This window comes from Bubalus kerabau, chromosome 7 (genome assembly GCF_029407905.1).
Source record: "Bubalus kerabau isolate K-KA32 ecotype Philippines breed swamp buffalo chromosome 7, PCC_UOA_SB_1v2, whole genome shotgun sequence".
In the NCBI taxonomy this organism is placed as follows: Eukaryota; Metazoa; Chordata; class Mammalia; order Artiodactyla; family Bovidae; genus Bubalus; species Bubalus kerabau.
Window position 1 is genome coordinate 58,843,830 of NC_073630.1, and position 21,737 is coordinate 58,865,566.

Here is a 21,737-nt window from a genome sequence, read left to right on the forward strand (position 1 = left end):
GGCCAAAGTATTGGAGCTTCAGCTTCATCCGTCCTTGCAATGAATATTCAGGACTGATTTCTTTTAGGATTGACTGGTTTGATCTCCTTGCTGTCCAAGGGACTCTCAAGAGTCTTCTCCAACATCACAGTTGAAAAGCATCAATTCTTCTGCACTCAGCTTTCAATATAGTCCAATTCTCACATCCATGCATGACGACTGGAAAAACCATAGCTTTGACTAGACAAACCTTTGTTGGCAGAGTAATGTCTCTGCTTTTTAATATTTTGTCTAGGTTGGTCATGGCTTTTCTTCCAAGGAGCAAGTGTCTTAATTTCATGGCTATAGTCACCATCTGCAGTGATTTTGGAGCCCCCAAAATAAAGTCTGTCACTGTTTCCATTGTTTCTCCATTTACCATGAAGTGATGGGACCAGATGCCATGATCTTTGTTTTCTGCATGTTGTTTTAAGCCTACTTTTTCACTCTCCTCTTTCACTTACATCAAAAGGCTCTTTACCTCCTCTTTACTTTCTGCCATAAGGGTGGTGTCATCTGCATATCTGAGGTTACTGATATTTCTCCTGGCAATCTTGATTCCAGCCTGTGCTTCATCCAGCCCAGAATTTTGCATGACATACTCTGTGTGTAAGTTAAATAAGCAGGGTGATTGATGTACACCTTTCCCAATTTGGAAACAAACAAAATATGCATGCCACTTATTAAGAGCAATAATAAAATATGCAAACAAAAATTGCATCAGTTCAGTTCAGTCACTCCGTCGTGTTCGACTCTTTATGACCCCATGAATCGCAGCACGCCAGGCCTCCCTGTCCATCACCAACTCCAGGAGTTCACTCAGACTCACGTCCATTGAGTCAGTGATACCATCCAGCCATCTCATCCTCTGTTGTCCCCTTCTCCTCCTGCCCCAATCCCTCCCAGCATCAGAGTCTTTTCCAATGAGTCAACTCTTCACATGAGTTCGCCAGGCCAAAGTACTGGCGTTTCAACTTCAGCATCATTCTCTCCAAAGAAATCCCAAGGCTGATCTTCAGAATGGACTGGTTGGATCTCCTTGCAGTCCAAGGGACTCTCAAGAGTCTTCTCAAACACCACAGTTCAAAAGCATCAATTCTTCGGTGCTCAGCTTTCTTCACAGTCCAACTCTCACATCCATACATGACCACTGGACATACCATTTATTAAAAGAAGCTATATTGCACCATGTTTCAGAGCATAGATTAGGGGCCAAGTGGCTTGAGTTGGAAGAATTACCAAATCAAAGTTGGATGCTTCTCACCAGTGCACAGTAAAACCAATCTACTGATGCAGAGTTGTGGTGAAGGAAAGTATAGTATTTATGCATAGCATCTAACATGGGGGAAATGAGGAGAATGCTCAATGACCATGGCTTTCAAATAAGGTGTTTTTTTTGATGATTTTTGTTGATTGTGTTTTAATTGAAATATATTTGATTTCCAATATTGTGTGTGAAAAGGGCTTTTACAGGCTAGGTGAAGGAGAGGGTTGTAGCATGTGTGATCAGGTCATGGGCATTCTTCTGATTGGTTGGTGGTGAGCTAACCAGGTAACTCTTGGTAGTCAACATCATCAACCTTCTGAATCCAACTGGTCTGGAGTCTATGTACTTATGGTCATATGCAGTTAACTTCTTCCATCTGGTGCAGCTTTCAGTAGCTGCAAAACAACTCAAGAATATGATTCATGATGTTATTTATAGCCCTTCAGGAGAAACTAAAAGTCCTTCATTTTATGGCTAAACTCTTATTATTTGTATCTTACTTGACTGTTTTTCCTTTGTTTCTGCATTTTCTCACTTCCCTATTTAAATTTGCCCTTTGGGGAAGACCTAGGAGGCTAAACTCTTTGTTTGAACAAGAGGTGGAGGACACAAGGGTTCTGCTCCTGGGAAAGCCCCACAGGGTCCTGCTTGGCTTCAGTATATATAAAATGCTTAAAACAGTACCTGGAACACAGTCTGTGCTTGCATAAATATTCACTATTTTCCTTATTTATATTATAAAGTACCATCTGAACATGAAAACATGAAATTAGAAATGAGAAATAAAGCTAAAAGTAAAATAAATGATAAAATAAAAATCTCATGCACCAAAAAAAAACCCCAAAAAAGTATTTTTGTCCCTCCAAGAAAATTAAGACTAAATAATGAGAATTTTTAAAAAATACTAAAGTGTGACTTTTTCTTCTACCTTATCTAGCCCAAGTCAATGTTCTCATTTGGTAATATAGCTTAAATGTATATGCTAGTTGCACAAATTATTGAGTTATATATCTATCCTTGTGACTTTGCTTGTTCTATGCCAGTTTCCTAATCTGTAAATGGAATGAAAGTAACAGTACTTACCTAATAGGAGTTTAATAAAAATTAAATAAGACAAGTTATACAGTATGCAGTGTAACTTTTCTATTATTATCATTATCATCCTTATTTGTGGCTTGGGATATAAAAAAAAAGAAACAGACACTAAACTAAGATAATCTAGCACTTTGTATAATCCATTGCAATGATTATGCATAATAAAAGTATATGTAATATGATCTTCATAAATTAAATTTTCTGTGTTAAGTATTATTTCCTCATTTCTTCCTCAGAGAAATTATTGAAAATTGGTAGTTATGTACATAAATAAATAAAACATCAAGACTGTACAGTGAGTAAAATAATACAAATATATTTCTGAGAAACACAAAGGGTTATTGGCTATACGTAGTATAGGAAAGATTTTGGAATGTAGTGAAATATGTTTTGAAGATTCAACATTATCCTTATTCTGAGACACAGCAACTCTAACAGCATGAGACCCATGTGTAACTACAGCTTGAAATAGTGCAGACTGATAAAGCATTTGGTCTCACGGGTGACACCAAGTTAGTGCTCCTTAGTCTATTTTACTATTTTGGGTAAAAATATTTTACATTTGTGAAACGTTTTACAAATCCTGAGTGTTTTAATAACTATACTGCATATATTAAATATCCTTAGGTAGAGAGCAATTTTGTTTTGCCAAAGGGAAAACAAAAAACCTACAGAAGTGATATAATATACATGGTTAGGGTTTTGAAGAGAAAGTGAAGTTCAGATTCACCTAAATTACTTTGATTTAATAATTCATGTCTGTTTGGAATTCGTTCAACTTCCTTGGACTTAATGGTGTTTTATAAATGCTAACCCCACCTGATATGAATTAAGAGAACTTAAGAGTAAATATACTCCTCTGGGTGATATAAGAAAAAAATAGGAAGCTGTCATAGCGGGCAGAAATCATGGGAAGACTATTGTGGATCTTAGGGCTTCCATGTATTTTTTTCTCTTGGAAGATGTTTATTAAATGAGAAGAGTGACTTTTAAGAACTATTATTTATTGAGGTATAACTCACATAATGATTTGATATTTATATATATTGCAAAACAATCACCTCAATAAATCTAGTTAACATCCATCAATATACATAGTCAAAAAATTTTTCTCTTGTGATGAAGACTAAGATCTACTTTCTTAGCAACTTTCAGATACATAATATAATATTATTAACTATAATCACCATGCTGTACCTTACATTCCCATGACCTTTCTATTTTATAACTGGAAATTTGGAACTTTTGACTCCCTTCAAAAAATCATCATTCCCCATATGACTTAGATTAGACTCAGAGATGCTCCTATGACAAAGCCAGAGACAGACCCTCCAAATTCCCATTCTTTGCCTCATGAATAATTAGCTGAATTCTTTGTCCCTACTGATCAACTGTTACCAAGCTTTGGTTAAGATTCTCTCCTACTGTGACTCTACTTCTGTTTTATAAATAAGTTCATTTACCCCCCCTTTTTTTTTTTAAGATTCTACTCATAATTGAAATTGTAGAAAGCAAACTTATAGTTACCAGGGAATAAAGAAACTGGATAACTGGGATTTACATATACACACTCAAACTCCAATACTTTGACCACCTGATGCAAAGAACTGATTCATTTGAAAAGACCCTGATGCTTGGAAAGATTGAAGGCAGGAGGAGAAGGGGACGACAGAGGATGAGATGGTTGGATGGCATCACTTACTCAATGGACATGAGTTTGAGTAAACTATGGGGGTTGGCAATGGACAGGGAGGCACTGGCATGCTGCAGTCCATGGGGTCGCAAAGAGTTGGACACAACTGAGCAACTGAACTGAACTGAACTGCTATGTAAAATAGATAATTAATTAAGAACCTACTGTATAGCACAGGAAACTCTACTCAATAAAAAATAATGGCTTATACGGGAAAAGAATCTAAAAATAAAAGTGGATATATGTATAACTGGTTCACTTTGCTCTACACTTGAAACTAACACACCGTTGTACATCAACTATACTCCAATAAGTTTTTTAAATTTAAAATAGATTCTCATCTTCCCCAGATCCCTGAACTTTGACCAAACCTCAGCCTAAGCAAGCATACTACCTCACCCTGCTGGAAAACAGACTGACCAACATACTACACTTGCTTATCCTACTTCCCCATACCCAATCTGTATAGCCTAGGTTGTGCTGAGTCACTTCGATTGTGTCCAGTTCTTTGCAACCCCATGGACCTTAGCCTGCTGGATTCCTCTGTCCATGGAATTTTCCCACCAAGACTACTAGAGTGGTTAGTCATTCCCTCTTCCAGAGAATCTTCCAGGCCCAGAGATTGAACGAACCCACATCTCCCACATTGCAGGCAGATTCTTTACCACTGAGCCACCAGGGAAGCCTAGGTTACTTTTATATATATTATATGACTCTTGACCTTGCCTTTGAGATGCTTGAAAGTTCTTCCTATTGTAATCATCCCTTTCTTCTTTCACCTCCCCTATGGCAGTAGTCCCTTTCTTCCCTCTTGCAATAATGCTTTCAAATAAAGTCTTTCCTTACCTAAGTCCAGAGGCGTCTTTCATTGACAAGAGAAAAGTGAAAACTAAAATAGAGAAACCGCGTGGAGATGCAAAGCAATTACTGACAATATTAAGGTAGATTTTCACGATTGCTTTGCTAAACTAAGAACCAGAAAACCTGAAGTCATTCTCTAGCTCCCATTCTTAACATTTGATATGACCTTGGGCAAGCCATAAAAATTTTGAGACTTGAATTTCTTTCCTGATAAAGCAAGAATCACAATGCTTACCTCCAGGGATATTGTAAAAAAAAAAAAAAAAAAATTGAATGTAATAATGCATATGAAAGTGTTTGATAAATTGCAAAATCCCTTCCTTGCATTTATTACCTATAAATGGCTCTCCTCCACTTGTTGTTGATCCCTCAAAACAGTTCCTATCTTATAATGGTTTAAAGGATGGTTTAAAATGCCTTGGCACCCGACTCCAGTACTCTTGCCTGTAAAATCCCATGGATGGGCAGGCCTGGTAGGCTGCAGTCCATGGGGTCGCTAGGAGTCGGACATGACTGAACGACTTCACTTTCACTTTTCACTTTTCACTTTCATGCCTTGGAGAAGGAAATGGCAACCCACTCCAGTATTCTTGCCTGGAGAATCCCAGGGACGGGGGAGCCTGGTGGGCTGCCATCTATGGGGTCGCACAGAGTCAGACACGACTGAAGCAACTTAGCAGCAGCAGCAGCAAAATGCCTTTAAGGTGATCAATTGTGATCGTTCCTACAGGGCAAAATAAAAAGTATTCACTTTTATAGATAATAAAAATATTATTATAGATAATAATAAAATTCAGCCAGAAATGACTCCCTATAAGCTCTGTTGATTTTTTAACTTGACCATAAGTATTTTCTGAAAAAAACCCTTCAAGCAACAGAGGCAGAATTATCTAAAGGGCAGTCAACACTAGACTAAAGAACACAATATAAAGAAAATGAAAACATGAAATTTATATGACTTTAAAACATTACATAGCATTATTTTGAGAATAAAAAGTTTAAGAAATGTTTTAAATAAGGAAGACAATTCCTGTTACAAAATCACCATGAAGCTACTTTTTGATTGAAGCTTAGCAAAAGTACTTTCTTGGGACTATAGAATCAATCTTGCCATAAGGTCTTTTTCTAATTACTAATCTTTAAGATAAGAAATTTTTAACTTAGTCTATCTGGTACAGAGAGGTAGAAATGTGAGTCTATTTTTGTAACCCTCAAAGTACCTTTTTAAAGTTTAATCCTTGAGGTTACACTTCTTTTTTTCACTTTCTCATAAGGAAAGTCTTCTCCCTACATGAGTATATTTATTTTAGTGTTCCTTAAAATAGAAAAGCATTTTTTAATTTATATTGTTTTCCCATTTCTAATATTATAAACAATATGGAACTGATCATTTTGGAGCCAAATCCACTTATTTGAATTAATTTTACTAAAGTATTTTTAAACTTATAAATATATTTTTTAATATAAGAGAAAGTATGCTATTTGCATTTCAGATTTGTATGTTTTACTAGCCTCTTCAGGGGCTTAATATACTAATTACTGTATTTAATATATTTGTTTCTATACTGAATAATAACATCAAGGAATTTTATAAATTTAATTTTATATCATACATGTTTTCAGTCTTGAGTAGTAAGAAATCTCATTTAAGTTATGAATCTTCATTAAACTGTAGAGCAATCCCATTGTCCTCAACACTGCCATTGATGCGCCTAGCTTTTACTTTAGTTCTGGTCCTTAGAAATGTGAGCCATATATGTTTTTGCTTTGTTTTGTTTTTATATATTTTCTCAAACTGGTCACTTTGCAGAATAAACACAAATAAAATATGTTTAACCACTAAAGCAGCAATATTACTCTAAGGTTTTCTTTCAGAGACAATAGAACATCTGAGTAAGATCTATTGAAATTGCAAAAAGCTAGATATATTGTACTGAGTCCTCATTCTGTAATTTTTTTAGCATAAATATCCCTTGAGTTTCAGTTTCCTTATTTATAAAGTGACGTGTACAAACAAAGTATTCTATAAAATCTCTTAAAAATCCAGCTTCCTAAGATCTAGTTAAGTTCATCCTAAGATCATTAAGGGTATTATGAATTAGAGCTTTTCTCTGTTGAATTTTTTCTGCTAAATAATAAGCTTGATTTCTCAAATATGACACATCAGCATTTACTGAGTATTCCTCATGTATGAACAAGTGTAAGTAAAAACTATAACCTATCAGAGCATACTTTTTAGTATAAGACATTGAATTTTGCAAATGAATAAACCCAACCTTCACCTCTAGGTCCCTTCTTTGATCTTTCCTTCATTATTCCACCATAACATCTATTACCCACATGTCCTGATATATTTTCCTGAGTTTTTCCAACCTAAGTGTAAGTGATATGCATGGTTTTATAGTGTATTGTTGACTCCTGAAAACAATAAAGTATGCTTAAATACTTGTGTAATTGTGCTGACCACCATATAGAACTTACTGCAGCCACATTTTCTTTGGTTTGGTTTTACAATCACAAAATAAATATGCTTTCAAAAGAAAGATACTCCATTCAGATAATATCTTGTGCAGCAGACCTTTCAAACTGAACCTTGCATGTCACAGAGTGAACTGCAGGAGAGCTCAAATCCTACATTTTGCTCTCTTTTGACACCAGCAGTGCTTTGCTCAACTTGTTTACTCTCTGAGTCTCTCTTTATTACAAAACGCAGATAATGAACTTTGCTTTGTGTGAGTCAAAGGATTATGCTCAAATCAAGGAACAACTATGTATAAAACTACATTGTGAACTATAAAATACAAGATGTCTTATTCAATCTGAAATGTCACCTTTTTGAGTGCCTCTTCTTAAAGAGCTATCATATAGACATGACTTACCTGTATCATACAAGGCTCATAAAAACTGTGAATACTTACAATTTCTGATTTTAGAACTTGCAAGTGGAAATCCAAACTTTCTGCATCTAAAACTTGCTGTTCATCAGTCATGTTTCTATTTTCCTGTCACTTCTGTTTTGTTTGTTCTCACCCAAAGCTATTATAAAGTTTGATTAAATGTATTTCATCAACAACTATCTGAGAGTGACCTTGGTATGAGGGCAAAACTTTGAATATTTTAAAATATATAATATTTTGACATAGAAAATCATCTCCAAAGCTCCCTGGAAGCTTCCACTTCTCTTGTAGACCAAATAAATCTGAGCCTTCTTGCTCTAACCCACAGGCCTATCTTAGAAACATATGAATTATTCTTCCCAAAACACTGAAGATTAATAGAAAGGCCAGAATTAACTCTTGATCCAAGGATCATCTATAAAACAAGATGAAAAAAACCCATATAGAGTGAAAATTACCTTTTCTTGGTGCTTATTTGTCTAAATAGTTTCTAGATTTCCATTTGGGTAGAACAACCCTAAATGATAGGTGTATAAAGCCAAGAAATCACAGTACGGCAAGATACGAGTGAGCTGGAACCAAGAATAGTTTCATAGGTCTCAAATCATCTTACTCTAAGGAACACATTTACATCAGTTAGAACATCATCTGAGTTGTCCACTCAGTTTAAACTTGCATTATTTTGGCTTTTGGTTTACATCTAATTTTGCCTCAGCCACTTGACTCAACTCATAATTGCCCCATCTCTTCTCTTTAAAATTGTTTTTTCTTCTTGATTTATCCTTGCCTTCAATTTTAAAATACACCTACCATCTCCCCTCCTGGGCTTCCCTGGTGGCTCAGACAGTAAAGAATCTGCCCCTAATGCAACAGATCTGGGTTTGATCCCTGGGTAGGGAAGATCCCCTTGAGGAGGACATGGCAACTCACTCTAGTATTCTTGCCTCAGAATCCCCATGAACAGAGGAGCCTGGCAGGTTACATCCATGGCGTCACAAAGAATTGGACATGACTGAGCAATGGCAACCCACTCCAGTACTCTTGCCTGGAAAATCCCATGGATGGAGGAGCCTGGTGCGCTACAGTCCATGGGGTCGCAAAGAGTCGGACACGACTGAGCGACTTCACTTTCACTTTTCACTTTCATGCATTGGAGAAGGAAGTGGCAACCCACTCCACTGTTCTTGCCTGGAGAATCCTAGGGACGGGAGCCTGGTGGGCTGCCGTCTATGGGGTCGCACAGAGTCAGACACGACTGAAGTGACTTAGCAACAGCAGAGCAACTTTCACTTTACTTAATCTGCCATTTTTCTTCCATTTCCCTCTTCTCCAAATACCCAGATTATGAAAACTACTTGTCTGAGGGTAGAGCAATAGAGATGCTATATACCTCTTGGAAGCTGAGAAAGTATACCTTTTCTACTTAAAATAAATTTCCTCCTGGGTAATTTCTTGTCTCATTTTACAGAAGCCATTTTCAAGTTTCTATTAAACTGTACCAGCTGGAGTAACAAATTTCCCCTTGTGATAAAATGTCTAGCACTTACCAAGTGGGAGTTTTATGTATTTCATGTCTAATACATAGAAAGTGTAAAAGCATTATCCTAGTCTGATTGCAGCCATGAAACTAAAAGACGCTTACTCCTTGGAAGAAAAGTTATGACCAACCTAGATAGCATATTCAAAAGCAGAGACATTACTTTGCCAACAAAGGTCTGTCTACTCAAGGCTATGGTTTTTCCAGTGGTCATGTATGGATGTGAAGGTTGGACTGTGAAGAAAGCTGAGCGCCGAAGAATTGATGCTTTTGAACTGTGGTGTTGGAGAAGACTCTTGAGAGTCTCTTGGACTGCAAGGAGATCCAACCAGTCCATTCTGAAGGAGATCAGCCCTGGGATTTCTTTGGAAGGAATGATGCTAAAGCTGAAACTCCAGTACTTTGGCCACCTCATGCTAAGAGTTGACTCATTGGAAAAGACTCTGATGCTGAGAGGGATTGGGGGCAGGAGGAGAAGGGGACGACAGAGGATGAGACGGCTGGATGGCATCGCTGACTCGATGGACGTGAGTCTGAGTGAACTCCGGGAGTTGGTGATGGACAAGGAGGCCTGGCCTGCTGCGATTCATGGGGTTGCAAAGAGTCGGACACAACTGAGTGACTGAACTGAACTGATGATGATTGATTATGGTATGAAAACTCATTACATTGACTAGATAACTTCATTTAGGGAAGAGCATGTATGATAGGTACTGGTTATATGAGTTTACTAGGGCTGTCATTAACAAAATACCATAAATTGAATGACACTTTTGTTTTTTTTTTTGTCACAGTTCTGAAGTTTAGAAGTATGAAATCAAGGTGATGGTCAGGCTGATTCTTTCTGAGAACCATGAAGAAGTATCTATTCCATGTGTGTCCTCTAGCTTCCGATGATTTGCTGGTGACTTGGCATTCCTTGACATATAGAAGCAGCAACCCCATCTTTGGTTCATCTTTACACAGTGTTCTTCTTGTGTATATCTGCCTCCAATTTTCCCCTTTTTGTAAGGACACCAGTCCTGTTGGATTAGACATCTACCCAATACCAGTATTACCACTTCTTAACTATATCTGCAATGACTGTATTTTCAAATAAGTTCACACTCTGAAGTACTGGAAGTTAAGACTTAAACGTACAATTGGGGGATGCAGACAAAATTCAAACCATAGCCCTGGTATTTTTGTCAATTACTTTCCTATAACTTAATAAATTTTTTTAAATTCTTATTTGAAAAACTTAAAAATAACTCTGAATAATATTGGCAGAGAGAAATTCATGGAAAGGATAATGAGTACTTGAAGGAATTGTCAGGAAGTTTCAGGAAAACATGCACAGATATGTGCCTGAAGCTAGAAGTCTAAGAAGGAGACATAAGAAACTCCATGAAGACAGAACCAGAGACAATATCAGGTCATGTAATAGTTAAGTAGGGAACACATCTTCAGCTGCCACTAAATGCTGAAACCCTGCACATATCAGCACCGTGTTGGTACTCAGTTTTGATAGCTTACACTGCTGCTTTTTAAAACTGGAACAACTGCCTTGCTGCTGCTTCTTTAAGTCCCTGGCTTACCATCAAAATTTTTGATTCAATGAATTGATGACCAAGTCTAGATATTGTATCTATGTCTTGGCCTTCTGAAAAAAGCATTTCATCTCCTATAGTAGGAGCTGGGCTCTCCTCTCAACAAAACACACATATTGGGAAATTCTGGAAATGTGTAAATAGGCTTAATATGTTGAACAGCCTAAGACTGTAAATGTCCACAGTAAGGAGCTGTTATTATATCTCTTTGTTGTCTTGAGAGTATAGTTAATATAAATAACAGTATGTTAAAAGATCATCTGTGGAGAAAGGAGTTAGAGGAGTTGAAGCTTGTTGTCATTGTGGCAAATAATAGTGAAACAGACATCATTAAACATTCAAAGGCAGGAGATATTCCTATAACCCTAAGCCAGGCATTGAAATGAGGGCTAGGACTTAAATAAGCAGACAAAGAGACAAGGTGTCTGATAAAAGATATGACACTGAGGAAAGAATGGATAAGACATCTTTGGGGGTCCAAATGATGTACAATTTTGTTGAAGGGATACATTTGTATAACTATGGAATGGTATAAGCTTCTCCATTTGGCCAGGTCATTTATGGCCTGTTATGTCAAAGGCTTTGAATGTTATTCTGCAGAGAATGAAATATTGTTTAAGAGAAGGGAGAGTCCTTTTTAGGAAGAGTATTCTAGCAAATGATATTTTGCAGAGGAGCATTTTCCAGGCATGAAACAAGTTAGCAGAAAATGTAACAGTTATGAAAAACAACTGCAATTGATATAGCATTTTGGAAATATAGAAAAATGGTAAAATCTGTGAAATTTTATAGAAAGAAAGTAATAGAACTTGGTAGAGAAATAAAGCACTGGAGAGATATATACATCTCTAATGTTTTAAGCCTCGTGACTACATGAAATGTAGTTTCTTTGGCACATACAAGAAATAAGACAGGGAAAATGGCCTGCCATCAAATATTGATATCTTTTAAATGCTGTGTTTAAAACAGTAGCAAAATATTCCAAAGAATAGTATGTGCAAATAAATAAAAGCATGGAATGCAGAAGAGATGGACCTGAAGACATAGGTTTGAAAGACAACTATAGAGACATAAAAACAATCCAAACAACTTTACTCTGAGGAAGAGACAGTGCAAAGAAACAGCCTCAAAATAACTAGAGCTCATGCATCTAAAGCCAAGATGTGTTAGTTTGATATTATTCATTAATTCTTTTTTATTGTATAGTTTCTTTCTTAAATGTAGATACAGCAATGTGAACCAGCTGTATGTATATATGTATCCCCTCTTTTTTTGATTTCCTTACCATTTACATCACCACAGAATATTGAGCAGGGTTCCCTGTGCTGTATAATAGATTCTTATTACTTATCCATTTTATACATCATATCAGTGGTGTATTGGAGAAGGAAATGGCAACCCACTCCAGTGTCCTTGCCTGGAGAATCCCATGGACGGAGAAGCCTGGTAGGCTGCAGTCCATGGGGTCGCACAGAGTCGGACATGACTGAAGCAACTTAGTAGTATCAATGGTGTATATATGTCAATCCCAATCTCACAGTTCATCCCCCCACCACTCTTCCCCTTTGGTATCCATACAGTTGTTCTCTATATCTGTGTATTCATGAACTCTTATAACTTGAATTGTAAAAAATAAATCATTACCCAAGGTAATGATCAATTATTATATTATTTATCATTTATTCTATTGTAATTCTATGAATTATTTTTATGCATTATATATGATATGTTTATTAAGTAGTACATTACAGTCTCAAAGAATTTAGGATGACATTATGTAACTTAACTCTCTACATATATGTTCATTAACTTTAATTATGGAATATAATTAAAATTAAGGATCTTACCATGGTTGAAACCTTCAATATCAATAGCCATGATATAAATTATATTAATATTTTCTCACTAACCATCTTCAATCTAATTAATATCTGGATAGTACATGAAATATGTAATAATTCTCTGTAATTATTATAATTTTATTATAATAATCATTACAATATAAATCAATATATAACTATATATTATAAATAATATATAGTTATTATAATAATTTCCCATGGTAAAAATAATTGGTTTTTATTATACAGTGTAGCCATTAAACTCACATTAGAAAAATAGAGAATCATGAATTCAGCATCAGAATCATGTTTTGTATCTCAATTTAAATTTTTCTGTGATAAAGACTGTGGAAAATTACATTTGCTTATTAGTGTTCATTATTCTGAGTCCAAGTCGCAAATCAGACTAAACTAGTCTGGCCAAGTGCAAGTCTGAAACAGTCCATGACTCTTACTTCATAATGTTGTGGCGACGCATTCCGGGAAACAAACTCACTCGGGACAATGCAGATAGTGGAGTGCAGTTTATTACACCGGCAAGCCCAAGGCAGAGTCTCCTCTTTGCCAAAGACCCCGACCAGTTTTTGTGAAAACCTTATATACCCTAAGTGTACGTGCTCAAACCCACCTCCCCAAGTTATCTGAAACTAGTCTGAACACAGGAAAAAAAAAGATGCAATCAAAGTTAACCTGTGATTCGTAGGCCTTTTGATGAAAGTGAAAGTGGAGATTGAAAAAGTTGGCTTAAAGCTCAACATTCAGAAAAAGAAGTTCATGGCATCCGGTCCCATCACTTCATGGGAAATAGGTGGGGAAACAGTGGAAACCGTGTCAGACTTTATTTTTCTGGGCTCCAAAATCACTGCAGATGGTGACTGCAGCCATGAAATTAAAAGACGCTTACTCCTTAGAAGGAAAGTTATGACCAACCTAGATAGCATATTCAAAAGCAGAGACATTACTTTGCCAACAAAGGTCTGGCTAGTCAAGGCTATGGTTTTTCCTGTGGTGATGTATGGATATGAGAGTTGGACTGTGAAGAAGGCTGAGCGCTGAAGAATTGATGCATTTGAACTGTGGTGTTGGAGAAGACTCTTGAGAGTTGCTTGGACTGCAAGGAGATCCAAACAGTCCATTCTAAAGGAGATCAGCCCTGGGATTTCTTTGGAAGGAATGATGCTAAAGCTGAAACTCCAGTACTTTGGCCACCTCATGTGAAGAGTTGACTCATTGGAAGACTCTGATGCTTGGAGGGATTTGGGGCAGGAGAAGAAGAGGACGACAGAGGATGAGATGGCTGGATGGCATCACTGACTCAATGGACATGAGTCTGAGTGAACTCCGGGAGTTGGTGATGGACAGGGAGGCCTGGCGTGCTGCGATTCATGGGGTCACAAAGAGTCAGACACGACTGAGCAACTGAACTGAACTGAACTGAGTGAAGCCTAGGTAGTAAACAGTGGACAATTATCAATAGGTCTGTGGTCATACCCCAATAAGCATAATAGAAATTATTATTCTACTTGGTTATACAGATAATTAGGGTATTTTTTTAGGCGCCAGAGAGTCTAGTTATGAGCCCTGGGGCTCTTTCATCTGGGGGGTCTAGTTTTTCAGTTAGTATGCTGTTTCCATAGATACTGAGCATATAGCTCAAAGTCCACAGTCCAGCCCAAGATGGAGTCCTGCTTTCAAGATGGAGCCTGTTCTGTCTGTTTCCTCCTTCATCACCCCCTCTTGGTGCTCTTAACTCATAATATGAGCATCACTCATAGGGATATATTGCACTCTGCCTCTCCAACGGCCTATTTAGGAGAACGACACAATACTTTGGGTTACAAAGTTCATAATACATTGTAAAATGCAGGGTCCACAAAGCAGAACTATCAAGGCAACTGTAACAATGGTAAATATAGTTTTCTACCAATCACCCTCCCCCCAAGGCAGGACCAAAGTCCAGAAAGGAATGTTTTCATTTGACATTGCTTTTACCTGATTTTTCATGTCATCTAAAGCAGCTGATACATAGCCAGATAAATCAGGAATATATACACAATGTTCAACCTTAATTATACCACAAGTCCCTCCTTGAACAGCTGTGAGCATGGCCAAAGCCATTCTATTTTGAATTACCACTTTTCTTATTTGAATTTGTTCTTCATTTAAGGCTTGGATGGCTTTATCACTATCTAGGAGGGTCTGTTTTGTGAAATTAGTCAAGGCTTCTACTTTAATCATAATATCTGTTGTCCGTATAGGAGGTGCGAATAAGGCAGCAATATACTCATACCATTGAAACACAGACCTTGTCCACCTAGTATGTAAATAAGGTAGATTTACCGGGGCTTGTTATAGGTTAAGCTTTATGCTGCCATGCTGCTATGTCGCTTCAGTCGTGTCCGACTTTGTGTGACCTCATAGACGGCAGCCCACTAGGCTCCTTCGTCCCTGGGATTCTCCAGGCAAGAACATTGGAGTGGGTTGCCATTTCCTTCTCCAATGCTGCCATGGGCAAAAGCAAATCCCAGTGTGCAGCCTACCCTAACCCTACCTAACCCTAACCCTAACCCTAACCCTAATTAGTAGTTAGCCCTCCTAGCTGATTGGTAACCAAGGCCAAAGGCTAGGCCCACAAAGCCATTGGGTTCCGTTGGGCGCCACCCAGTGGATTCCAGGGTTATATTTCCAATCAGAGACTGGCCACTGAATGAACTGGTTGGGGTGTTATATGACCTCGAATGTTTGTTTACATTGTTCGGGGGATAGGTACCCCATATATTTTAGTTCTTTTGGGTCTAATGGATGGTCACCAAACCCTACCCTTCGTTCTTTTGTTCCCAGCATATAGCAGTGGGAGTAATTAATTGACCCTTTTCTGGGTTCATCCAGAAATACTCATCCCAGACTTGGTAGAATTGTTCAACATACCTAGAGGCCTGGCTTTCCTCGCCAGTCAGGAAGCTTTTTCCCTCTTTGTTCTTTAAATATGAGGTATGCTGCTAAGCTGCTAAGTCGCTTCAGTCATGTCTGACTCTGTGAGACCCCATAGACGGCAGCCCACCAGGCTCCCCCATCCCTGGGATTCTCCAGGCAAGAACACTGGAGTGGGTTGCCATTTCCTTCTCCAATACATGAAAGTGAAAAGTGAAAGTGAAGTCGCTCAGTCGTGTCCGATTCTGTGTGACCCCATGGTCTGCAGCCTACCAGGCTCCTCCGTCCATGGGATTTTCCAGGCAAGAGTACTGGAGTGGGGTGCCATTGCCTTCTCCAAAATATGAGGTATAGGCTTTTGATATTCCTATGAAACTTATGTTTATATCAAATGTGACCCCCATGACCAGGGACTATTGACTGTAGGTCTGGCTTACACCAACAGAGCAGGAGGAGACTAAGATTGACAAGAAAAAGGAAAGTCTCTTTTGGTCATCCCAGAAAAGACCAGAGTGGTTTAAAAACTCCTTGGCAGAGTGGTGACACCCACCAAGGAAATCCCTGCATCACAGACAGAGGCATAGCCCCACATACCCAGCAGTTGGAGGTGTTGTGGAAGTCTGCATAGGAATGTGCCCATGAGATGAAAACATTGTCCTGAGTTGAAACAGAAGTTAAATTCAAAATCACATTGATGAGGCCAAGCAGCAGGAGTTGATTATGCGGCTTCATCCTGAAGGGGCTCATCCGGGATCTTCTTTTCCTTCTTCTTATGGATGATCTTAGTCTCTTGAGGGTCAGTGGGGTCCACCTATGCAGTCCACTTGGCGTTTTCTGGGTCTGCATGGTATGTTCTCTTCATCCTCATGTGGTGGATCCAGGGAGTGACACCTGTTACTTTAACTGCAGTAGGGGTGCTTAGAACAACAGTATATGGACCCTTCCAATGTGGGGCCAAGGAGTCGTGTTTCCAGTCCTTGACCCACACCTGATCCATTGTCACAAATTTGTGAATCTCTTCCCCAAGGGGGAACTGCATCCTTTCTTGTACAAACTTAGTTACTGATTTATTACCTTACCCAGTTGTTCCATCTGCTATGAAATCTCATCTCCCTTTACCTGAGGCAAATTTGTTGACACCTGTTTTATTATGGGAGGGGGCCTCCCATACATAATTTTGTATGGAGAATAGCCATGGCACCGTGGGATATCCTGAGCCTAAGCAGAGCCATCGGAAACAAGTCCACCCAGTATCAGTCAGTCTCTATGATCCACTTGGAGAGTGTCTCTCTAAGTGTCTTGTTGGTTCCTTCCACCATCCCAGAACTCTGGGGCCTATATGCTGTATGTAATTTCTACTTGATGTTTAAAGTTTTGCTTACTTGTTGTACTAAATCAGCTATGAAAGCTGGGCCGTTGTCTGATCCAATGCTGGCAGAATATCCAAATCTGGGAACTATCTCCCTAAGCAGGCACCAGTCTACTTCTGATGCTCTTTCAGTCCTGGTAGGAAAAGTTTCTATCCATCCTGAGAACATACATACCATGATCAGCAGGTAACAGTATTGTCAGTGAGGTTTCATTTCAGTGAAGTCCACTTCCAGGTGTTCAAACGGCAGCATGCTTTTTAGCTGAATCCCTGGAGGTTTCTGTCTGGCCGAGAGGCAGCTTTGACCTGTGAGCAGGCAGTGCAGTTCTGAGATTCTGTCCTGCATAGGGAAGAGAGGTGAGGAACCAAGAAATATTTTTGAATTAGCTCTTCCAGTTTATCATGGCCTAGGTGGGTCGCTTGGTGTGTTTGTCTTACCAGAGTGGGTGTCAGCTCCTCCAGTACCAATAATTTGCCACTTGGCAATTCCCACCATCCCTTTTCAGTCTTGTTGGCCCCTTCTACTTTGGCTAGTTGGTTTTGGGCTTCAGTTATTCTGGAGAGTCCGGCGTTAGCTCAGGCAGCTCCACTAATATGATAGCTTTAATAGGGACTTCACTTGTCACCCCCAAGCCCTCGGCTGCTTGTTTAGTGGTCTTATCTGCCAGTCTGTTTCCCCGAGCCCAGGGGGTATCCTCTTTTTGATCTCTTCATCAGTGTATGACTGCAACCCTTTCTGGTTCCCAGGCAGCATCTAATAGGGTCTTAATTTCTTCCTTCTTTTTAATATCTTTTTCACTAGCTGTCAAAAGGCCTGTCTCCTTATACAGAGCCCTGTGTACATGTAGTGTGGCAAAAGCATACCTGGAATCTGTGTAAATGTTTGCCTTCTTACCTTTTGACAGCTGGAGAGCCCAGATAAGAGCATATAGTTTGGCCCATTGAGCAGACCAGTGTGATGGCAGAGAGCCAGCCTCAGTGATGGTTTCTTCCATGACTACTGCATGTCCTTGTTTCACCAGGCTGGTGCCATTGGTGTACAGGACCAAATCTGGGTCCGGGATTGGCTCGTCTCTCAAGTCAGGTCTGCTGGCATATTTTCTTGCAATCATGTGAGGGCTCACCTTCTCCCACAGGAAGGAAAGTGGCCAGATTCAGGGCCTGATAAAGCTCAGTAGTAACATGGGGGTTCTCACATAACAATCCCTGATACTGAGCAATCCGGGATGTCAACAACCATTTATGGGGGTCCTCTTGTGGGAGAGTGTTGACGTCATGCAGTACTTTTATGATCAAATCTTGACCCAAAGTCAGCTTGGTTGCCTCCTGGACCAGTAAGGCAACTGCAGCAACTGCCCATAAGCATCTCGGCCATCCACTGGCAACACTCTCCAGCCATTTCAGGAGATAAGTCATGGGTTTGTCCCATGTCCCCATAGTCTGGCACAACACTCCCATAGCCACCTTGTCCTTTTCAGTCACATAAAGAGTAAATGGCTTAGCAAGTTCTGGCAGGCCTAAGGTGGGTGCTGACATAATTGTACTGGGTTTAAGTTCTATTACCAGTGGGGCTTGTTTTGCAAACCTGGGTCGGGGGGCAGGGGGTTGTCTTCAGCCTGGACCTCAGGGAATTGTTGAGTTAACTTTCTCTCTCTCTCTCTCTCTCTCTCTCTCTCTCGACTGTTTGGCCCATCTGGTTTTCCTTCCGGGAGATTGTGCAAACTCCATTCATCTTGAGGGATTACCGAGAGGAAGAGTAAATGGGTGGTTGAGCCCACTCGAAGTGTGGGTCTTTCATGGGGGGAAAGGTCACTTGTGTCCCCAATTTAGATAGCAAGTCTCTTCCCAACAAAGGTACTGAGCATTCAAGGATGTATAAAAATTCATGAATACCTTGGTGTCCCCCCATCTGACGTTTTTGGGGGTAGGCTTGAGACACAAAAGCTTCATTTATCACTATCTGAGACCCAGCAGCTTCTGGATCTATTGGCATATGAAGTCTATAGGCCTCACACAGCCTTTCACTCAGAGGGTGATTCACTTTCCCTTTGAATCACTTCGGAGGGTTTTGCCATACTCATAGGTTTTTTGGGCCCCCCTCTTGATACTTTGTAAAATAGCTGTCTGATATCTCTCCAGGTGGCCCATCCCTTCCTCTGTGTTACAGTCCCAGTTGGGCCTCTCACTGGGGGTGGCTAGTTTTGCCCACTGCTCTAGGTTTGCAGTACCCCCAGGTGCCATTTCTCTTAACCATTTTCTGGCCTCAGTTAGGATCCTGTGTCTTTCCTCAGTGCTGAAGAGTGAGACTAGTAGTTGGATTATGTCATCCCATGTAGGGCGGTGGGTTCAAAAAATAGTCTCTGTTAGCCTAATCATGGCTTGTGGCTCCCCTGAGTATGGTGGAGCGTGTCTCTGCCAGTTTAATATATCCATAGAGGAAAATGGCTAGTAATAATAGGCTATAGGGGGCAGATGGTAGTGCCCACATGCATTCTGAACCAAAGGCTGTTGTAGCTCTCTGAGGGGCATCTGTAGTGGGGTTCTTTCCCTCTGTTCCTTGGCAGAGCACAGCCTCTGAATAAGTCCTGTGTTTTCTTCCCTCTTCCTGTCAGTACTCACCAGAAGAGATGGATACAATCTAGGAGATCCGGCTGAGGTGGAGATCCGGCTGAGGTGGAATCCTGGGGGCGTTGACCAGAGGTCTCCATTGCTGGGATCAGAGGCTGCTGAAATGGCAGCTCAACGGGAGAGCTGGCGGAGGAACAGCGACTGCTTCAGGAACTTCATCTGGCCCTCGATCGGGCATTAAGGCAGCCTCTGGTCCTGGTGCACTGAGAGGCAGGCGTGTGATTATCCAGTTTGGGGGAGGGGTCAGGTCATCCCCGTCCAAATCCTGTAGAATTTCCTTTTTCATCATCAGTCAATTTTTGTGCCATTAATATTTTTCCCTTTCTGGATACAGAACCTTGTCCAAGTAGGAAGGTCTTGAGTTAACCTTAGCCATGAATCAATATATGGATATTGATCCGGGTGTCCTGGCTCTCCTGTGACTACTGTATAGACTGCTTCCACTATTTTTCAGTTCATGGTGTCCTCTGGTGACTATTCTACTTCCATAAGGGGCCATTCGACCTCACAGAGTATATGGGGGTGGTTAGGCCTCATCTTCACCCCATAGTCTCCTCCAAATCCCTCCTTTAAATTTTTAATCATGTACTCCAGTACAGTTGCCTTAGATTCACTTCCCCCCATCTTGCTTACCTTCTCACCTTCTTCTACTTTTACTTTTTTTTTTTTTTTTTGTCTACAAAGTTCTTGGTACCCTATGTACTTCTGATATTTCCACTCAATGAAACACTTAAATTGCCATTCTGCCTCCTTCCTAATTGGGGTGAGAAGAGCCTTACCTGCCAGATCCCAGAGAGAGAAGGGGGATTGGCATGTCTTCACCTGCTGTTCAGCATGGCCAAACCAGAACACCACGTGATCCAAGACTGTTTCTCCCTTAACTTGTAAAGTCTGTTCTGCCTAGGTGGGCTTGATCACGTGTGGATGAAAACACAGATGGATTAAATATCCCACATCCCAGCCCATATCCAGAAAAGGCAATTTGTGCTCATTTATGTATCTCCCTCCTTCTAGCCTGACAATTCTGAGGGGAACAAGAATTTCAGAGCAGATGGGACACATCCTTGGGGAGGGCAGAATATGAGCACATGAAGACCAAGTTTATTCCCCTAACAATCCCCTGGCAATTGCTTGGTAATAATTTTCCCCAAGACGGCATGGACACCACCTCCTAAATGACATTCACAAATTTCCTTCCTAAGCCCTAACATGCTTGTCAACCTGTGTTCCAAGCAATCACTGCCACCTGCCTATTCCAGGCTCCTGTGGGTCCGTGCCCCTTCTAGTCCCTTCCAGGAGAGGGATCAGTCCCCTTTTTCCACCCTGCCAGGTGGGTTCCTCCTCACCTGAGTGCTCAGTTCCCATGCTGCCATCCACTACCTGCTAACGTGAAAGGTCTGGGCATTGAGAAGCAGAATCTTTCCAGAAGGGTGAGGCGCCTTCCCCCTTCTAGACGATTTAAGCCGCAAGGCCTCAGAGTAGTCCCAAATAGGGACAAAGTGAAGAGTTTCCCAGCCAATGCACCAAAGTTGTAGCCACGTGTTCCAGGAAAGAAACTCACTCAGAAGGACAATGCAGATAGTGGAGTGCAGTTTATTATACCGGTGGGCCCAAGGCAGAGTCTCCTCTTAGCCAAGGACCCCGACCAGTTTTTGTGAAAACCTTATATACCCTAAGTGTACGTGCTCAAACCCACCTCCCCAAGTTATCTGAAACTAGTTTGAACAAAGGAAAAGAAAGATACAGTCAAAGTTAACCCGTGATTCCTATGCCTTAAACCTGTGATTTGTATGCCTTAAGCCTAGGTAGTTAACAGTGAACAATTATCAATAGGCCTGTGGTCATGCCCCAATTAGCATAATAGAATTTATGATTCTATTTGGTTACACAGATAATTAGGATATTCTTTTAGGTGACAGAGTTTAGGTACAAGCCCTGGGGCTTTTCCATTGGTGGTGGTGGGGGGTGGGGGAGGTCTGGTTTTCCAGTTGATATGTCATTTCCATGCATA

General features: G+C 40.1%; 1 long non-coding RNA gene across 9 annotated transcripts in view; it reads left to right on the forward strand.

Annotated features, from left to right (window-relative positions):
• LOC129657751 (uncharacterized) overlaps positions 1-21,737 on the forward strand; it is a 136,324-nt gene that overhangs the window by 93,704 nt on the left and 20,883 nt on the right. For 2 of the 9 annotated variants that reach the window (XR_008717078.1, XR_008717085.1), the window contains one exon: positions 19,711-20,861. The exons of 5 other annotated variants lie outside the window; for them this stretch is intronic. This is a non-coding gene — a long non-coding RNA (uncharacterized LOC129657751). Of the gene's footprint in view, positions 1-10,162; positions 10,597-19,710; positions 20,862-21,737 lie in introns of those variants that run through there. 2 more of the 9 variants (XR_008717075.1, XR_008717086.1) reach the window with 1 other exon arrangement.